The sequence below is a fragment of the Saimiri boliviensis genome, chromosome 10 (assembly GCF_048565385.1).
Source record: "Saimiri boliviensis isolate mSaiBol1 chromosome 10, mSaiBol1.pri, whole genome shotgun sequence".
Lineage (NCBI taxonomy): Eukaryota > Metazoa > Chordata > Mammalia > Primates > Cebidae > Saimiri > Saimiri boliviensis.
Genome location: NC_133458.1, coordinates 51588744 through 51608505, shown reverse-complemented (window position 1 = coordinate 51608505; position 19762 = coordinate 51588744). Strand labels below are relative to the sequence as shown.

Here is a 19762-nt window from a genome sequence, read left to right as displayed (position 1 = left end):
CTCTGATTCTTGATTTTTTTCCTCCCCAAACATGCCCATTTACCTATTATGGGATTGTGGAATTTAGTCTGTTTTAATAGACTTTAAATAAAAACATTACCATAATAGGGTCTCGAATCCATTTTATGCTATTTTCAGAATCTTATAGACTGAGACTGAAAATTAAATAGTGCCAGGTGTCATTTAAGTGTATTTTTTAAAGTGTGAAAGATTAGAATTCACTTTCATAGTGGGAGTTCTATCTTTTTGGGCTGAACTAAGCATTGAGATATGAGTGGGCCATTAATGACACTTAATAACCATTCTGATTGTGGAGCAACTGAAAGACGATTGATTGCCTTTCTATCGAGGAGTACTTAAAAAGGTTGGACAGTATACACCATTTCATGATTCTCTTATTCCATTGTAAATATTTTGGAGCAGCATTTACTTCATATGGTGACTGTGGTAAGGTTCTAGCCTACGAAATAATTAGAGAAAGAACTGGCTCAGGGATTTTCTACATACCAGTGGGTTTCATCATGGAAGACTGAGCAAACAACCTTACTTAGAATTTTTGAAATATTTTATTATAAGGTGAAATGTTGGTGGGTAGCGGACGAGTTTGTATAGGGTTTGGGGTCAATACTCATTTGTATTTTGATCCGAGCGAGTATGTAAGTCCAGATCTTTCACTGCTGTCTAAAGATTGTGCATTTATTTTAAAGACTAGATGATTAAGGTCTGTGGTTCAGAAGCTTGATGCTTTAAACTTAATATTCAATATACAAAACCATTGTATTCTTATAAATTTGATTTATGTAGCTATAGGAGGGAACACTGCCTTTGCCCAGTGTTTTTCTTCATAGAGACCTTAGTCAGGTCTAGACAGACAAAGCAATTGAACTTATTTAGCTTCAGATGAAAAATACCAAGTTAGAAATTATAGGAAAAACTGCCTTCAGTTTACTAGCTTTCTGTATTTTGGCTTGCTTTAGTGCTTTAGGTTTTGTTTGTTTCTTTTTGTTGATGGTGGTGGATTTTGGTTTTTTTTTGTTTGTTTGTTTGTTTTGATATTTTAGTTTCTGTAAAATGAGACTGGCTTTTTTTTTTTTTTTTTTTAAATATTGTACCTTATTTTGAATGATTACTTTGTAAATAACAGGGCTATAAATGTTTGTTTTTTGCTAATTGACTATGTATGTTTTAAGTTAGGATTGTCTAGGCAAATTTATTAAAAGGTTAGGCATAATTTTTGTTCCCAGAGAGTTTTGAAACAATTTGGTCCCTTGGGGGAAACTAGTCAAATGGTCTTTGTTCTTAGGATAGCTGAGTTTGAAGGATTAGTTGTTTATCTGTTTAAGTGGATTTGTAGAAAACTGTAATGTAATTGGAAAGTAAATTTTATTTTTAGAGCTTACATTTTGATCATACTTCTCTTTTGTTGTTAGTGTAAGTGAAAGGATCTCTCTGATCCCAGTTTAAGTGTAGAACATTGACAGGTCTCCATTTCCTATCAACTTTGTAAGATTGATAACTGTCCTACAGTTTTGGCTTCTCTGAATTCCTCACAGCTTCTAACAAGAAATCTTTGCCATATATGCCTCCACTAAGCCCTAGGACTTCTTGAATCTATTAAGGAAGTAGGAAGAACAGCTAATTAATAGGAGAAAAATTTTCCCTCTACATATTTTAGTGGTCTTAGGGAAATTATAACTTCTTAAATTGACTTCTTAATTTCCAAGAATAATATCATTTTCATTCTTCAATCTCATGAAGAAACTGTGGTTTAATGTTTAAGGTATGCTTTATGTAAACCCTAACAGCTCTGCATTTGTGCAACCATAGTATAAAACCAACAGAACTTTGAAGAGCTATCAAAACGGGTTAGGAAATACTAGTACGAAGTTTTCTCAACAGATGCTATTTTATGTTTACTATTTTTATAATATTTTAATAATGTGTAATGGCTTTTATCTCCAAATAATTTATTTTTAGCAGATGGTAGGTGCTTAATTATTTCTTGGATGTGAAGCTTTTGTTTAAGCAAACACATTTACATCTCAAATATGTAGGGTGATCAGGGACTGTTCCCTGTTACATGTTAGAATAAATGTTAAATACTTGTATTCTGTGAGAATACAGGATTTCTCCCAATTTTATGATAGATTATGAGATTTTCTAATACTGAAAATAGAATTATTTTTACTTTATGGTAAAATTACTTTTTGTGTTCACTGCCAAATTAACAAGAGCTATACTATTTGAAATATTACTGTATGAATGTTACTGGTTTTTAGGCTGGGTTTAAAATTGAAGTGGCTCATATTTACCTGTTTGTAATGTGCAAATGTCGGCAGGAGCCTTATTTTTTTCTTGACATTGAAAGGATAATTCTTGTATTACCTAAAATTGTACTTAATATGGAGGAACAATATTTGTTGTTGAAATAGTTTTCTACACTAATCTGGAAGTGAATGGTATTTTAAAATCTTGCTATTAACCAATGAGTATTTTACTTTATATAAAATAAATAGGACTATTTTACTTTAATATGAAATAGTATTTTACTTTATATAATATAAAATTTGAGTGTTTTACTCTGTAAAATACTCGAATTCATCTTTTGTGCTTCAAAGTATTTCAGTGAAGGCTTAATGTAATTTGTTTAATAGCAATTGCAAGAGATAGGAATTAACCATATTACAATGCAAACAAATTGGTTTTTGTTACTGTGAGCTTCCATGCTAAGTGCCACATTAAAAATCAAATGAAGGTGACCCAGACTAAATTAATTAGATCTTAATTTGTATCTTTAAGGATAAGAGAAGTTTTTATTAATTATTGGTAACTAGGATGCTTTTTACTTAAATCAGAGTCAGGAAAAACAGTTGGTCTTAAATTTCACTAGATAACACATTTTCACTTGATATGAAATCAGTTCTTTTTTCCCTCATGAACAGATCATAATTGGATTTCATTTTTGGATAGAAAAACTTTTTTTATTGTTAGGTGAATTTTTCAGTTTTATTGGAAATCTCATTTGGTTATTTACCAAAACTATTTAAGCTTTTAGGGGTGTTGGACATTTTCAATGCAACAGATCAACAAAGAATTCTTTTTTGATGTGTTGCATTAAGATGCCATCATAACAAGACATTATGCCTTTTAATGAGTAAATAATTAACCTATACTATAAATTAATGAGTAAATACTTATTTTTAATTAAAATATTTTGTATTTCAAAACGGTTTCAAATATGAAATCTGGGCTTAGAAAGGATCTGCATGCAGGTCAACGTGATAAGCAATGATTTGTGTAGCTTTATTTTTACAGCAATTGGACAGAGAGGTAATTTCTTACCAGCTCTTAGGTTGCTCAATTTAGAGTTAATCCAAAGGAAGAAACATTCCTTCAGAAGACTAAGACATAGCAGATATTAATTATTAAAAATAGGCTGGGCACAGTGGCTCATACCTGTAATCCCACTACTTTGGGAGGCCAAGGTGGGGAGAGGGGAGGGGCCAGGGTGAATCATTTGAGGTCAGGAGTTCAAGATCAGCCTGGCCAACATGGTGAAAACCCATCTCAACTAAAAATTTAAAAAATTAGCTGGGTGTGGAGGTGAGTGCCTGTAATCCCAGCTACTTGGGAGGGTGAGGCAGGGGAATTGCTTAAACCCAGGAGGCAGAGGTTGCAGTTAGCTGAGATTGTGCCACTGTGCTTCAGCCTGGGTGATAGAGTGAGAGTCTGTCTCAGAAAAAAGTAAATAGTAAACAAACAAACAAAAAATTCTTGGTCCTGAATTTTAATATTGAGAAAGATGATATTGAGTAATCACACCTGTGTAATATCCAACTTGGTTGCAGCGTTTAAGGTCATGCCTGTCTAGGATATGATAGTGGATTGAGTTCATTTTATTTTGGGTATTTATAATTTTAAAGTTCACCTGACTGGGCGTGGTGGCTCATGGTTGTAATCCTGGCACTTTGGGAGGCTGAGGTGGGTGGATTACCTGAGTTCAGGAGTTGGAGACCAGCCTGGGCCACATGGTAAACCCTCCTTTCTGCTACAAAAGTTAGCTGGGCATGGTGGCAGGAGTATGTAATCCTAGCTACTTGGGAGGCTGAGGCAGGGGAATTGCTTGAACCTAGGAGACAGAGGTTGCAGTGAGGCACGATTGTGCCATTGCACTCCACCCATCCTGGGGGACAAGAGTGAAACTGCATCTCAAAAAAAATAAAGAAGAAAGTTCGTGTAATTATGTTGTCTCATGTTTTATCTGAGACAAAAAAATGTTTAAATTTTTTCGTTTATGTTGGCTTTTGTTTTCATAGGATATTTAAAATAATTTCTATTTGAAGCCTTAGAATATTTACCCTTATAAATTATTTTAAACTTACTTGAGTTAAATAAGCTTAAAATTAGGCCGGGCAAGGTGGCTCATGGCTGTAATCCCAGCACTTTGGGAGGCCGAGGTGGGTAGATCTCGAGGTCAGGAGATCACTACCATCCTGGCTAACATGGTAAAACTCCGTCTCTACTAAAATACAAAAAACTAGCCAGGCACAGTGGTGTGGGCCTGTAGTCCCAGCTACCGGAGAGGTTGAGGCAGGGGAATCCCTTGAACCTGGGAGGCGGAGATTGCAGTGAGCTGAGATCACGCCACTGCACTCCAGCCTGGCGGGGCGACAGAGCAAGACTCTCTCAAAACAAAACAAAACGATCAAATACGTTTTTCTGTTCTCCTTACTGTTCGGCCTAAGATGAAACCTAGTGTCAGTGGTTTTTAGTAAAAAGTGAGGAATATGTTGCAAAGAATTAACCATTACCACTTAGGATATTGTCAGGAAAACAGTTTGGGTCTTTCAGAGGTTCCACATGTAAGGAGAATGTATGAGAAAGATACACTCTTCTAGTATTTTTGTTTTCTTATTTCACAGACTAATATGTGTAATTGTTTCTATTTTTGGGTTTACAGAGAGGTATCTTGAGTTCCTCTTACCATCTTTCTTTATACAACCTTTAAAGAAAGCATTCAGGAATTTGAAACCCCATTTTCTCTGTAATGAAGTGGTGGAGAGATGGGAAGTTTCATGATGTGACTAATTTGAATGGTTAGGTTTGTGGTCCAGTAGCCGTAAATGAGGGTCTGAGGTTTGTCTGATACATAGTAACTCTTACTCAGAAAATAAGTCTCTGCTTCTCTTTAAATGAAGCTGCTTAATTGGTTGCCTTGACACAGCCTTATTACATCTTACATCATTAGTTAAGCCTTCACGGAAACAATATTTTTGAAGCACAGACAAAAGATAAATTTGAGTAGCTCTTACTTTCCTGACATCATGGATACAGAGAGAGATAATACCGTCCCTGCTTTGAGAGAACCCAGAGTTTATTTCGCCTTCTTAAAAGCTTGCTGTTTTAGGGTTTTTTAGATACAAGGAACAGAAATCAGTTCTAGCCAGTTTAAATAAAGGATTTGTTATAAGGCTGTAGGGAAATCTCACATAATTTATTTGAAGAAAGTACAGATGGGCCTCACAGGAATTGGCAAGGTGTCAAAAGAGCCGCTATTCACCATCTTGATCCCCTCTAATTATCTGAGACTAGTTAGGGAGACGGTGGTGGGCTGAGTATTTATGGTGTGTAGAGTGGAATTTCTCAGATGTAAAGCAAGAGAAAGACACCTTTAATTCTCTTGAAAACAACCACCTTTTTCCAGGGATGTTCAGAGATACTTGCGAGGGCTTCCAAAACTAAATAATTGATATATTGAACTGATTCAATTTTTAATTTAAAAATTGCCACACACGTGTTGAGGAATGCTAAAAAAAAGTCTTTTTTTTTTTAGTTTTAACTTTAATATTATTTAAAATTTATGGAGAGGTTACTTGACTAAAAGTAACTCTCTCATACACTGTACCGAGATCACCTGCCTTGCGACATTTTGCTGTTTGCTATATTATTCTGTTTATGTATACACCTGATTTTTTCCTGAACCATTTGAAAGTGGTTTTCAGGCTTTCACCCCTTTCCAGCTTTTCGTACTGAAGTATGCATTTCCTAAGAACACGCGTGTTTTCCTAAGTAGCCAGAGTAGTTGTCAAATTTAGGAAATTTAACAATGATGTCGTATTTCATAGTCCATATTCTAGTTCTACCCATTGTCCCTATTATGTCCTTTATTAGCATTTTTTTTCAGTGCTATGGCCAATCCAAGATCACAAATTACATTTAGTTCTCTTGTCCCTTAAGTCTCTTTTAATCTGGGAGAGTTCCTCTGTCTTTGTCTTTTATGACATTGTAAGGCTTATTTATATATCGCTCCTCAGTTTGGCTTTGTCTTAAGCTTTCTTTATTATTCAGATTGTGCATTTTTGGCTGGAATACTAGATTAGTAATAGTTGTTTTTGTGTCATCTGTTTGTTTGCCCTTTATCATTATGTTCATTTTGATAACTTGGTTAGGGTGTTGAGTAGTTTCTCTTGTATAGTTGATGTTTTTCATTTTGTCATAACTAATTAATTTGTGGATAGATATTTTGAGATTTGTATAAATATCCTCTTCCTCATTAAACTTTCTTCTTCGGGATTTAGCATCTATTGATGATTCTTGCCTGAATAAAGTTTTTACTCTGTTGGTTGTAAACACACCAAGGCTTCTCTTTTCTTTTTTTTTTTTTAATTAAAAAAATTAATTTTTTTCTCTTCTTGGGTATGTACATGTACATATACACCAGGGATTTTAACTGATTTGTTCATGGGTAATTGGGTTTGTGGGAGTTTTGTTTTTTTGCTTTTTTTCTTCTAATTTTTTTGAAATGCATATGGGCTGCTTTTTTAATCACAACAAATAAAATTTTAAGGAAGAAAAGTATAGATAAGTTAAACAATATATGGATAATATTTCCATGCAGTTATCCACACAAATGAGATTTAAATTGTTTTCTCAATGCTGATCTAATTTGAAATCCAGAACATATACAAAAAAGATGTGTTTCTAGTTCCTTATTTAGTCTTTAGAACTATTACTAAATGAGTCTTGAGTTACATTTGTATTGTTTAGGTCTATGATTTGCTAATGCCAGCAGCTTAGTTTCTAAGGGCTGAAAACATCTTTCTTATGATACTCCGCTTTCTCTGTTAAAAAAATTCGTTACCCTATCTCTGCTAAAAATACAAAAAATTAGCCAAGTGGCCGGGCGCGGTGGCTCAAGCCTGTAATCCCAGCACTTTGGGAGGCCGAGGCAGGTGGATCACGAGGTCAAGAGATTGAGACCATCCTGGTCAACATGGTGAAACCCCGTCTCTACTAAAAATACAAAAAGTTAGCTAGGCATGGTGGTGCGTGCCTGTAATCCCAGCTACTCGGGAGGCTGAGACAGGAGAATTGCCTGAACCCAGGAGGCGGAGGTTGCGGTGAGCCGAGATCGTGCCATTGCACTCTAGCCTGGGTAGCAAGAGCGAAACTCCGTCTCAAAAAAAAAAAAAAAAAAAAAAAAAAAATTAGCCAAGTGTGGCGGCAGGCACCTGTAATCCCATCTACTTGGGATGCTGGGACAGGAGAATTGCTTGAGCCTAGGAAGCAGAGGTTGCAGTGAGCTGAGATCAGGCCATTGCACTCCAGCCTGGGTGACCAGAGTGAGACTCTGTCTCAAAAAAAAAAAAAAAAAAAAAAATTCCATTAAGCAATTTTTTTTTTTTTTTTTTTTTTTTTGAGATGGAGTTTCACCCTTGTTACCCAGGCTGGAGTGCAATGGCGCGATCTCGGCTCACCGCAACCTCCGCCTCCCAGGTTCAGGCAATTCTCCTGCCTCAGCCTCCTGAATAGCTGGGATTACAGGCACGCACCACCATGCCTAGCTAATTTTTTGTATTTTTGGTAGAGACGGGGTTTCACCATGTTGACCAGGATGGTCTCGATCTCTCGACCTTGTGATCCACCCGCCTCGGCCTCCCAAAGTGCTGGGATTACAGGCTTGAGCCACCGCGCCCGGCCAGTAATTTTTTTAAAGTAAAATACTACTTTGGAAAACATTGAGATAGGTTCTTTTTCACGTACATGCAAATTAATGATTTTTAAAAGGAGGTGGGTGAGATGGTATATATACAGATGGTAATACAGCAGAGCATGAAACATCTGTAACTCTAGGGCAAAGCGATACATGGTTTCTAAAACCTTGTAATAAAAGACATACATACTCAGAAAGGTTAAGAAAGACAAGAGAAGGAAAAGAAATAGGAAAACAGACTTTTATTACATTGTAGTAAGACTCATCAGTTTGATGTATTTTCTTTCAGTGATAGCAAAATATTGGTAGTGAATTTGAACGATAATTTCTTCAGCAATTTTCAGACAGCAGGAGGAGATAATTTTGCTGATTATATTCTTTAAAATTTACAATTTCTTTCTGAGAAAATTAAGATAATATTTCACAACAGTGAAGATTAATGAAATACAGTGGATACTAAGCATTTGGTAGATGCTTTAAAAGATAATTTGAATTGACTGTAAATATGTCTTAACAGATTATTGAAAGTTCAGTTTGTAGTACTGCTAAATCTTATCACAGTGTTTAAATGAAGGGTATGGTAAAGACACAAAAGCCCCATGATGAATGAAAGGATTTTCTTTTAGGCCAGAACTCCCCTCCTGCACATGTAAAGAAGCACCTTATTTTATGGAGTTAAGAATCTTTAGTTTGAGTATTTATAATTTTAAAGTTCACCTTTAAAATTATAAATTTTAAAGACTGAAGTTAAGAATCTACAGTTAGAATTGACCTAAGAGATCTTTTTGTTATTTTTTTCTCATTGTGGCCCAGGGACCTCATGTATTAAAATGAACGTTCTTGGGCCCCTTTCCAGACCAGTATAATCACATCTTTAGAGTTGGTCCTTGAATCTGCATTTTACTACTGGCTGCAGCTGATTTTTCTGTTCGAGTTCTTTGCTTTTATTTTGTGAGACTGAGCTCCAGAGAGGTTAAATGGTTTTCCCAAGGTTGTAGAGTTACATAGTGGTTAATCAAGGTTTGAAATTTAGGTCCTGGCTCTTGGTGCTTTATACTTTTCCAGGAAATCGTGCTGGACATTTCTCTTTATTGATTTATTTATTTTGATTATTAATTATTTTTTGAGACAGAGTCTTGCTCTGCTACCCAGGCTGGAGTGCAATGGCATGATCTTGGCTCACTGCAACCTTCGCCTTCTGGGTTCAATCTCTTCTCTTGCCTCAGCCTCCCGATTAACTGGGATTATAAGAGACCACTACAGTGCCTGGCTAAATTTTTTGTATTTTTAGTACAGACACAGTTTCTCCATGTTGGCCAGGCTGGTCTTGAACTCCTGACATCACGTGATCTACCTGCCTCAGCCTCCCAAAGTGCTGGGATTATAGGCATGAGCCACTGTGCCTGGTGGACATTTCTCTTTAAAAGGCAGGCGACTATTTTTGGAGTCTCTGAAATAAGCAAATACTGGTCTTTGAACAGTGTCATGTGACAGACTCTCTGTCCACTGTTTCTGTGTATTCCAGTTAAAGATGATTTATTGGTTTCCAGAACCTCTAGGCTATTAGGAAAAGGAGCTTAAATTGAAATTACAGCAGTACAAATTGGGATCAAGTTGTGGTTGAGCCTTGAATGCCGGAATAACAGAATATGTATTTAAGAGGAGTGCTACTGAAAAATTTGCACTGGGGAATGACATATGGAACATGGCTTACTTTCCTCCAATTCTTAAAATATGAAAGTAACATATTTATTAAAAAGACTGAAAACAGTATTTCTTTTAGAAGCTGTACTGTATAGAGTACAGACTCCAGAACCCTACCACTTTGGTTTGATTGCACTTAAACTAGGTTGTACTACCTTGGGCAATGTTTTTTACCTTTTTGTGCCTTCATTTCTTAGTCTGCAAAATGGAAGTAATAATAGAGCCTATTTCATAGAGTGGTTTTAAGAATTCAGTAAGTTAATTTGGGCAAAATTCTTAGTAAGCTGTGTAACTGTTTCTGTGATGGTCGTTTCTGGAAAAAAGGTAAATCTGACTTCTGTCTGTAAGGTCTATGTTATGCTCAGGTGCTCGCTATTTATAGTTTATGTGTTTTTTTCTGAAATGTTTTATGTACATACTGTAGATGTTTCCTTTTCATTTGACCAATCTGCAGGATTAATACTATTTTTAAAATACTAATGTTTGTGTATATTGAATGAATGTAAACTACTTTTTTACACCAGTTGAGTCATAGGTTTGTTCCCAAATTGGCTAATTCTCTTGAACTTGTAATGTGTTTATATTTTGTTAAATATTACATAAACCAATGATAAATGAATGTGAAGAGAGAACTATTTAAATGCAAACTAAGTTAAATGCTTTGGAAAGCTTGCTAAAGGCAAATGCTGAAGAAAATTGTAGTCAGGTTAGGGTGTGGGCAAGGTGACTAAAAGACTGTAGGGAAAAAATAGAAATCTAGGAGAAAGTCTATATTCAGATTGCTCTATAAAGATCTAGGTAAGTTATTTTGAAATATGTTAAACCAAAAACTGTAGACAGTGCGTTATTGATATGGTTTATGTAGGAACAAGAAACTAGAATTCTGGTCAGGGGAGCTATACTTGAAGAATACATTTCAGCTTAAAACTAAAAAATTGATAAGGATATTTTTAAAGTACAGTGTTTAAGATGTATATTTTTCATGATTTTCCATGTTGACTTTGATGAACTCACAGACGTCTAGTGTTTTTTATCCATGTGTAAATTTAGATTTCTTTAGTTCAAAAGGGGATGGATCCAGTTATATATACTGTAACTCTTAATCATCTTGTCTCCTGGAAATCTAAAAATGGGACTTCAGGATCTGACTCTGGTTTATCCAGTGGGATTTTTAGGACTGTACTAAATGAAATAACAGATTTCTTGTACTTCTAGAACATAATCAAAATCCAAGCACCTTTGTTATCTTGTGAGATTTAAATTGACTACTAGATGAAGTAACAGATTTCTTGGGCTTCTAGAACATAATCAAAATCCAAACACCTTTGTTATCTTGTGAGATTTAAATTATTTTTTAGGGATCTTTTGGACTCTGATAATACTATAAACTAGATTAAATTAAGTGGCAGATAGTTGAGTGTCGTCTTATGTAAAAGCATCATAGTAGCTATCAGTTTTGTCTTATTCATCTTGCACATACTGCTTCCTAAGGGGAATAACTGATAATTGTGTTGGTTAATATCACTGGAGTCAGATTATGTGGTTTTTCAAATTTAAGTCTGTAATTGGTGTACAGTAACCTATTTGCTGTACATTAGTATTAATCTGTTTGCTGTACATTAATCTATCAACTGTTTGATCTTTGTATATTAAAACTGGCAAATCTTGTGGATGTGATATGGTTGTACCAAGAGATAAATGCTGTTTTATTGTGTACTGTAGTTACTTTGAGAATAATTGTGAGAAACTGATATTTATCGTTTAAATTGATACAGAGTGATGGTGAAAGTTATATTTAAAAGGAGGTTATGTTGGCATAGCTTAAAATTTCACTTACAAAAGTTTAAAATTGATACCTCTTACTTCCTAAATAGTTCATTAAGGATTTTGGGAAAAGCATTTCTAGTTCAATCCCCAGCTACACACAGCAATTTCCTCATACTCCAATGGTTTTTAGGAGTGGCTGATCAGCTGTCTGTATGGGTTGTTTGTCATTTCTATATAATCTGTTTGCAGAAATCTCCCCCCCCCCTACTTTTTTTTTTGAGACAGGGTCTCACTCTGTCGCCCCCCACCCCAGACTGGAGTGTAGAGACATCATCATGGCTTAGTATAGCCTTGATCTCCCAGGCTCAAGCGATCTGCCCATCTCAGCCTCCCAAGTAACTGGGACTGTAGGTGCCATGCCACCATGTCTGGCTAATTTAAAAAAAAAAAAAAATTTTTTTTGTAGAGTTAGGGTCTCACTATGTTGCCTTTGCTGGTCTTTAACTCCTAGGCTCAAGCAGTCCTTCCACCTCACCCTTACAGTGAAGCTGGAAGTCTGTCTCATGGCAAATGTGTTGGTCCCTTATAGGACTCATTGTGTTCACCAGCCTCATTCTTGACATTTTATTTTTGCCTGTATTCTAAAATTTTTTAGAGATTGTGTGCTTTTTTGAAGTTCAAGACAGGCTACTCTAAAAGCTCGTGTGTTTGCATACTATTTTTCTTATTGGAGATGTAGATCTATTAACTCCATAGTTCATTTTTGTGTATGAGTGCATGGACATTTTCTTTCCTTAAGCTTCAACTCTCTAGTTGTATTATGCTAGTCTTCCCATTTCCAGGTTTTTGTTTTTCTTCTGTTTATATTACTGTATGAAGAGGAGGAAGCTGGTCTTGGAGTTAAAAGACAGGAAAATACTGTAGAAGTAAAACTGTTTAAACTTGAAAGTATTTACATATATAAATATATATTTAATTAATTTTGGTCCCTTACTGATTTTATGAGTTTGTTAAGTACTTAGGAATTCAGCCTACCCTTACTTGAGTCTTAAGATTTTTATAGTAAATATTTTAAATATATCTGAAATATTAAGATAACTACTCAAATACAGTAATAGAGTTGCTATTCTTTCACCGTTTGATTAGTGGCCAACAGTATTGTTATTGGAATTGATTATTATCATTGGATTGGATAATGTAATTTTTGTATCTTCTAAAAGACAACTAACATTAATAAATATCTACAGTGTATCTGCATATATTACTCTGCACAACAGGACAGATATTTTGCCCATTTTTTTCCTGAGTAGCCTAGAGGGACTGAGACGTACGTGTGTGTCTGTGTGTTTGTGTGACAGAGTCTGGCTCTGTCTCCCGGGCTGGAGTGCTGTGATGTGATCTTGGCTCAAGGCAACCTCTGCCTCCTGTGTTCAAGCCATTCTCTCACCTCAGCCTTCCAAGTAGATGGGACCACAGGCGCCGGCTATGATGTCTGACAAATTTTTAAATTTTCTTTAGAGACGGGGTTTCCTAAGTTGGCCAGGCTGGTCTTGAACTCCTGGGCTCAAGCGATTCACCTGCCTCAGCCTCCCAAAGTGCTGGGATACAGGCATGAGCCATCACACCCAGCTGAGACTAAAACATTTGTTTTCTTTTTCCTCTTTATTTCTTTATTTTTGAGCCACGGTCTCACTCAACTAGGTTGGAGTGCAGTGGCATGATTTTAGCTCACTGCAGCCTCTACCTCATGGGCCCAGGCAATTCTCCCCACTCAGCTTCCCAAGTAGCTGGGACCCTGTACTGGGTCACTGCACTCTAACCAGGTGACAGAATGAGACTTTGTCTCAACAACAACAACAACAACAACAACAACAACAACAAATTAGCCGGTTGTGGCGAGTCGGTCTAATCTCAAACACCAACCTTGTCCTCTCAAAGTGCTGGGATTGCAAGCATGAGCCACTGCATGTGGTCTAAGACTGAGGCATTTCCTAGGATCACATAGCTGAAGAGGGTCTGTTTGATAATTTGAATTAAAGTCATTTGAAAATTTTTGTAGCTTTCTATTAATACCTAAAAAAGACTAATTCTTGAGTAATGAGAATAAACAAATCATTAATCAAAGGCAGCTACTTTAAGAAAACTATTCTAAGGCCGGGCATGATGGCTCATGCTTGTAATCCCAGCACTTTGGGAGGCTGAGGTGGGTGAATCACTTCAGGTCAGGAGTTCGAGACCAGACTGGCCAACAAAGCAAAACGCCATCTCTATTAAGGCCAGGCATGGTGGCTCTTACCTGTAATCCCAGCACTTTGGGAGGCTAAGGTGGGCAGATCATGAGGTCAAGAGATCGAGACCATCCTGGCCAATATGGTGAAAACCTGTCTCTACTTAAAAAACAAAAAAATTAGCTGGGCGTGGTGGTACACACCTGTAGTCCCAGCTACTCGGGAGGCTGAGGCAGGAGAATCGCTTGAACCTGGGAGCCAGAGGTTGCGGTGAGCCAAGATCGTGTCACTGCACTCTAACTGGGTGACAGAATGAGACTTTGTCACAACAACAACAACAACAACAACAACAAGCTGGTTGTGGCGAGTCCGTGTAATCTCAAGCTACTTGGGAGGCTGAGGCAGGAGAATCACTTGAACCTGGGAGTCAGAGGTTGCAAAGAGCTGAGATCGCTCCATGGCACTCCACCCTAGGGGACAGAGCAAGACTCTTTAAGGTACCCTTGATTATATTCGATTGCCATAGGTCATTTCCAGTGCCATAAGAGCAATATAATTTTGTTCATTGCCCATTCCCAAGCACCTAAAGCGGTATCTAGAACATGGTATATGCTTGTAGTATATGCTCAAATATGTGAACTGAATGACTTTGAATTGATTTTATTTTAAAATAATAGAATAATTGTCGTAATCTGAGGTAAGGGGGAAATGCTTAAACAGTACTAAGAATTCCATTCTTTAGAGACAGATTACTTAGATCTTGATAGTTGCTAATTGAAAAGATTGTTGATTTTTGGGTTATTCAGCTAAGTTGGGTTTTTCAAATGAAGATGATGTTACAGGCCATGGAGGCTGAGGAGGAATGAGTCTTTTTTTTTTTTTTTTTTGAGACAGAATCTCGCCCTGTCACCAGGCACCAGGCTGGAGTACAGTGGCACTATCTCTGCTCACTGCAACCTCCGCCTCCCGGGTTCAAGCAATTCTCCTGCCTCAGCCTCCTGAGTAGCTGGGACTACAGGCGCATGCCATCACGCCTAGCTAATTTTTGTAGAGACAGGGTTTCACCATGTTGGCCAAGATGGTCTCGATCTCTTGACCTCGTGATCCGCCTGCCTGGGCCTCCCAAAGTGCTGGGATTACAGGTGTGAGCCACCACGCCCAGTCGGAATGAATCTTAAACACTGGGGAGGCACAAATGATTGGTTGACTGGATGTAATAGGAGACTGGAAGGAAAGAAGGATTCAGAAGAGAATGGCAATACTGATAAAAAATAGAATGAAAGAAGGTGTGTAGGAAAGAAAGTTTCATTTTGAAGGCTTGATTTTTGAAGTGATGGCAGATATTATAGATACACATCTAAAAGATTTGGGTGGGAATAGTAAATCAAACAGAAATGAAAGATTGGATCCAACATTGTTGGGAGACCAGTAATGGGGAGGACTGAGCTTGGGGGACAACTACATTAATAACGTTAGTCAGTGGCAGGTTTCATTTTTTCATGTTCATTTAAAGGAAGGAGGAGGGATTGAATGTGTTTGAAAAAAGGAAATTGTGGTTTAATCAAGAATAAAATTGACACGAACCCAGAAAAATAAATAAATAAATAAAAAGAATGATTTAGGTGGGTATCTTACCCAGTGAATTACAGGTTTTGAGAGGCAATATAGAAATATATCAGTTCTTGGTCTGGAGTTAAATAGATGACCTAATTGTGGAAGCTATACATTTAACAGCTGTTTTAAAATAATGTCTGTCAAAATATAAACCAGTAGTTAATGTAAGTAGTATATTCTTTAGGAGGTTAAGAAGAGAAGACATTAGTTAGGAACAAGTTTTATAGCTGGAGTAGTCTTTTGAGATCAAGACTAGGCAAATTGTTATTGACAGCTGAGGAAACAGCCCTTAGGAGGTTGATCTAGTAGATATCTCAAAGCTAGTTTTGTGGCACAAATGTGCCACAAAAAAATTGGGAAGGATTCAAGGAAGCATTGGTTCTTGAAAGTCTAATATGATTTTTATTGGGTGAGAAGGAAAAGAAAATTAGCAAATTTGAAGAGGAATGAGCAAGGAGATGCCAAAGCAAAAAGACTTGCATAATCAACAGGGTTATAGATTAGATTATTAGTGTGGAACACAACCTGATGTAATATCAAGATTAGGAATTTGACTGAAATTACTGTGAACTACACTTTTTTGAGTAGGGCAAAGTTAGGAGGAAACCAGTAGGCTTTGAAGTACAATATTCTGTCCAATGTTGTAACAAGTAGTTCTAAAATAGAGCACTAGTGTGAATGCCCTTTTAGTTTTTTGGTAAGACATTCAGGCCACAACTCAAACCAACTATATGAGAATCTCTAGGGTCAGGCCTAGGAATCTTATCATTTTCTACTCCTCCCCCCAGGTATATGAAAAGTAACAGTCATGGATCTGTGTTTGGGAACCAATGATTTAAAGGCCAAGTTAGAATAGGGAAGGAAACTACTTAGAGAAGTATTCATTGCCCAGGTCTGAGATAATAAAATGTAGACAGTACCATCACAAACATTTGTTTAAATTCTGTTAATTAGATTTGAGGCATGTTGTTTTTAGAGAGGGAAAGAAGAAAAGTCTCAAGTTTTCTAGTATGAAAGAAATGGATTCACAATAGTGACAGAAAGCATACTTGAAGGAGAGTGAGGACATTGTTTTATTTGAGATTAAAGAATGACAGAATACGCAGGGCGCAGTGGCTCATGCCTGTAATCCTAGCACTTTGAGAAGCTGAGGTAGGCAGGTCACTTGAGGTTAGGAGATTGAAACCAGCCTGGCCAACATTGTTAGATCCCTTCTCTACTAAAAATGTAAAACAAATTAGCTGGGCATGGTGGCGAGTGCTTGTAATCAAGGTACCTGGGAGGCTGAGGCAGGAGAATCGCTTGAACCTGGGAGGTGGAAGTTGCAATGAGCCAAGGTGGCGCCATTGCACTCCAGCCTGGACAACAAGAGTGAAACTCCATCTCAGTTGGGGGTGGGAGCCAAGGGACAGGGGGAAAGAAAAGGAAGAATTACAGAATAAAATAATTGCCAACTTTGTTTAAATCATGCTCTTATTTGGTTATTTAACGGATGAAAATGGTGAGGTGTAGTAGCTCATGCCTGTAATCCCAGCACTTTGGGAAGCTGAGGTGGGTGGATCACTTGAGGTCAGGAGTTTGAGACCAGCCTGGCCAACATGATGAAACGCTTTGTCTACTAAAAATACAAAAATCAGCTGGGTATGGTGGTGAGCACCTGTAATCCCAGCTAATCGGGAGGCTGAGGTAGGAGAATTGCTTTAACATGGGAGGTGGATGTTGCAGTGAGCCAAGATTGTGCTATAGTACTAACCTGAGCAACAAGGGTATAACTGTCTTTAAAAAATAAGTAAATAAAAGGCCAGGGGAGGTGGCTTATGCCTGTAATTCCAGCACTTTGGGAGGCCGAGGTGGGTGGGTCACTGGAGGTCAGGAACTTGAGACCAGCCTGGCCAACATGACGAAACCCTATCTGTAGTAAAAACACAAAAATTAGCTGGACGTGGTGGCATGCCTGTAGTCCCAGCAACTCAGGAGGCTGAGGCAGAATCTCTTGAACCCAGGAGACAGAGGTTGCAGTGAGCCGAAATCACACCACTGTACTCCACACTCCAGCGAGGGTGACACAGCAAGACTCTGTCTCAAAAAAAAAAAAGTAAGAATGATTAAGCCTAATGGTATATATAAGTTAAGTAAATGAAAGGTAAATATTTGGGGCTGGGCGCAGTGGCTCGAGCCTGTAATCCCAGCACTTTGGGAGGCCTGGGGTGGGTGGTTCACCTGAGGTCAGGAGTTTGAGACCAGCCGGGCCAACATGGTGAAACCCTGTCTCTGCTAAAAATAGAAAAATGAGCTGGGCTTGGTGGTACACCCTTGTAGTCCTAGCTACTTGAGAAGCCGAGGCAGGAGAGTTGCTTGAACCTGGGTGGTGGAGGTGGCAGTGAGCAGAGATTGCACGACTGCACGACTGCACTTCAGCCTGGGCAGCAAAGCAAGACTCTATCTCAAAAAAAAAAAAAAAAAAAAAAAAAGATAAATGTGTTTGCAGGATTTTTAATAAAAATTGTTTACTTATTTTTGTTTTACTTATTTACTTTTTTTTTTTTTTTTTTTTAGAAACAGGATTTTGCTCTGTTGCCCAGGCTGTAGTACAGTGGTGCTATCATGGTTCACTGTAACCTCAGACTCGGGCTCAAGTGATCCTCTCACCTCAGCCTCCCAATTAACTGGTACTACAGGCACACATCACTACACCTGGTTAATGTTTTGTTTTGTTTTGTTTTTTAAATGGTAGATACAGAGTCTTGCTTTTTTGCCCAGGCTGGTCTCAAATTCCTGGCCTCAAGCAGTCCTTCCACCTCGGCTTCCCAAATTGTTGGATAACAGGTGTGAGCCACCATGTCCGGCCTAGGATTTTGTTGTTGATTATTAATTACAGCAAGCTTTAACACTATTTTTTGCAAGAATAAAAAATATTCTCAATTTGTTCTTTGGGCAAGTAGGATATACCAGTGAAACAGGTTTTTCATATGAAATTTTGAGTTAGTATTTTCTTTTAGCTTTTGATTTTCAAACAGTTCTTCAGGAAGCCATAGGTGAGAGGGTGTACAAGTCTGGATATTCCCCTGCTATTTTCTTTAACCACAGATATAGCAAATATGAAGTACAAATGCCTACTGTGCCCATTGGCAGACATCACTGTGACAATCTCCCATTATATTTGGCCTTTTTAGTCCAGTACTTACAAGTGGACACTGACAATTATTTGTAAAAGCATAGGATATTAAAACTGTTTTTTTCATGTTATAATCAAAAAGGATGCCTGGATTTGTGTTAATGTTTCATGTGTAGGAAAATTGTACCAATGCTCAAAAAGAGTTTGAGGGCCACAATTTTAATGTCACTTTAAAAGACTAAACTTTTAATTTTGTGGTAATTATGGTTTTGCATATGGTTGTAAGAAATAATAGAAATTCTATGTATCTTTACTCAGTGTCTTAGTCCATTTAGTGTTACTGTAACAGAATACCTCAGGCTAGGTAATTAATAAAGGGTTTTGTAGTTCACTGCTCTGCTGGCTGGGAAGTTCAAGAAGCATGGTGGCATCACAACATGGAGGAAGATCAAAAGGGAAATGGACACGTGTGAAGAAGGAGAACTAAAGGGTGTTCTGGCTTTTTAACAACCCACTCTCTCAGGAACTGATCTGTTCCTCAGAGAACAAATCTAGTCTTGCCAGAGATAACTCACGCTACCATAAGACTAGCACCAAGCCACCCACAAAGTCGGGGCCCTTATGATCCAGACCCTTCCTATTCAAGGCCCTGCCTCTTAAAGGCTCCATCTCACAACCTTGCTTCACTGGAAATAAAGGTTTCAACGTAAGTTTTGGCAGGGACAAATCTTATTCAAATGATAGTACACAGTTTCCCTCAATGGTAACAACCTGTAAAATTGTATTACAATGTCCTGACCAGTTTTTGTTTGTTTGTTTGTTTTAAGAGACAGGGTCTCCCTTTGTTGTCCAGGCTGGAGGGCAGTGGTATAATCATAGCTTGCTGTAATCTCAAACTCCTAGGCTCAGATGATCCTCCTACCTCAATCTCCTGAATAGTTAGGACTGCAGGCATGCATCACCATGCCCAACTAATTTTTTTATTTCTGTAGAATTGGGTTCCACTATGTAGCCTAGTCTGGTCTGAAACTCCTGGCCTTATGTGATCCTCCTGTCTCAGCCTCCAAAACTGCTGGAATTACAGGCGTGAGCCAACACACCTGGCCAAGACCAGAATATTGACATTGATACAATCTTCTCATTTTATTCAGGCTTCCCAGTTTTGTTTGTACTCCTTTGTCCGGATTTGGTTGTATGCCCTAGTATCACATGTGTGGGTACCTATACCCACCACCACAGTTAAGGTATGGAACAATTTTTTCACCACAAGGATCGTTAGTATTTTTCACTGCAAGGATCCTTAGGATCATTTATAGTTGAAAGTGAGAGCAGTGAAAACCA

At 37.6% G+C, this 19762-nt stretch overlaps 1 protein-coding gene across 8 annotated transcripts in view; it reads left to right on the top strand.

Annotated features, from left to right (window-relative positions):
- The window catches only part of KMT2E (lysine methyltransferase 2E (inactive)), a 101944-nt gene that overhangs the window by 2225 nt on the left and 79957 nt on the right, over nt 1-19762 (top strand). The window contains exon 1 of one of the 8 annotated variants that reach the window (XM_074379261.1): nt 7695-19665. The exons of the other annotated variants lie outside the window; for them this stretch is intronic. The gene's annotated coding sequence lies outside the window, so the exon portion shown is untranslated. Of the gene's footprint in view, nt 1-7694; nt 19666-19762 lie in introns of those variants that run through there. 8 annotated transcript variants of the gene reach the window in all.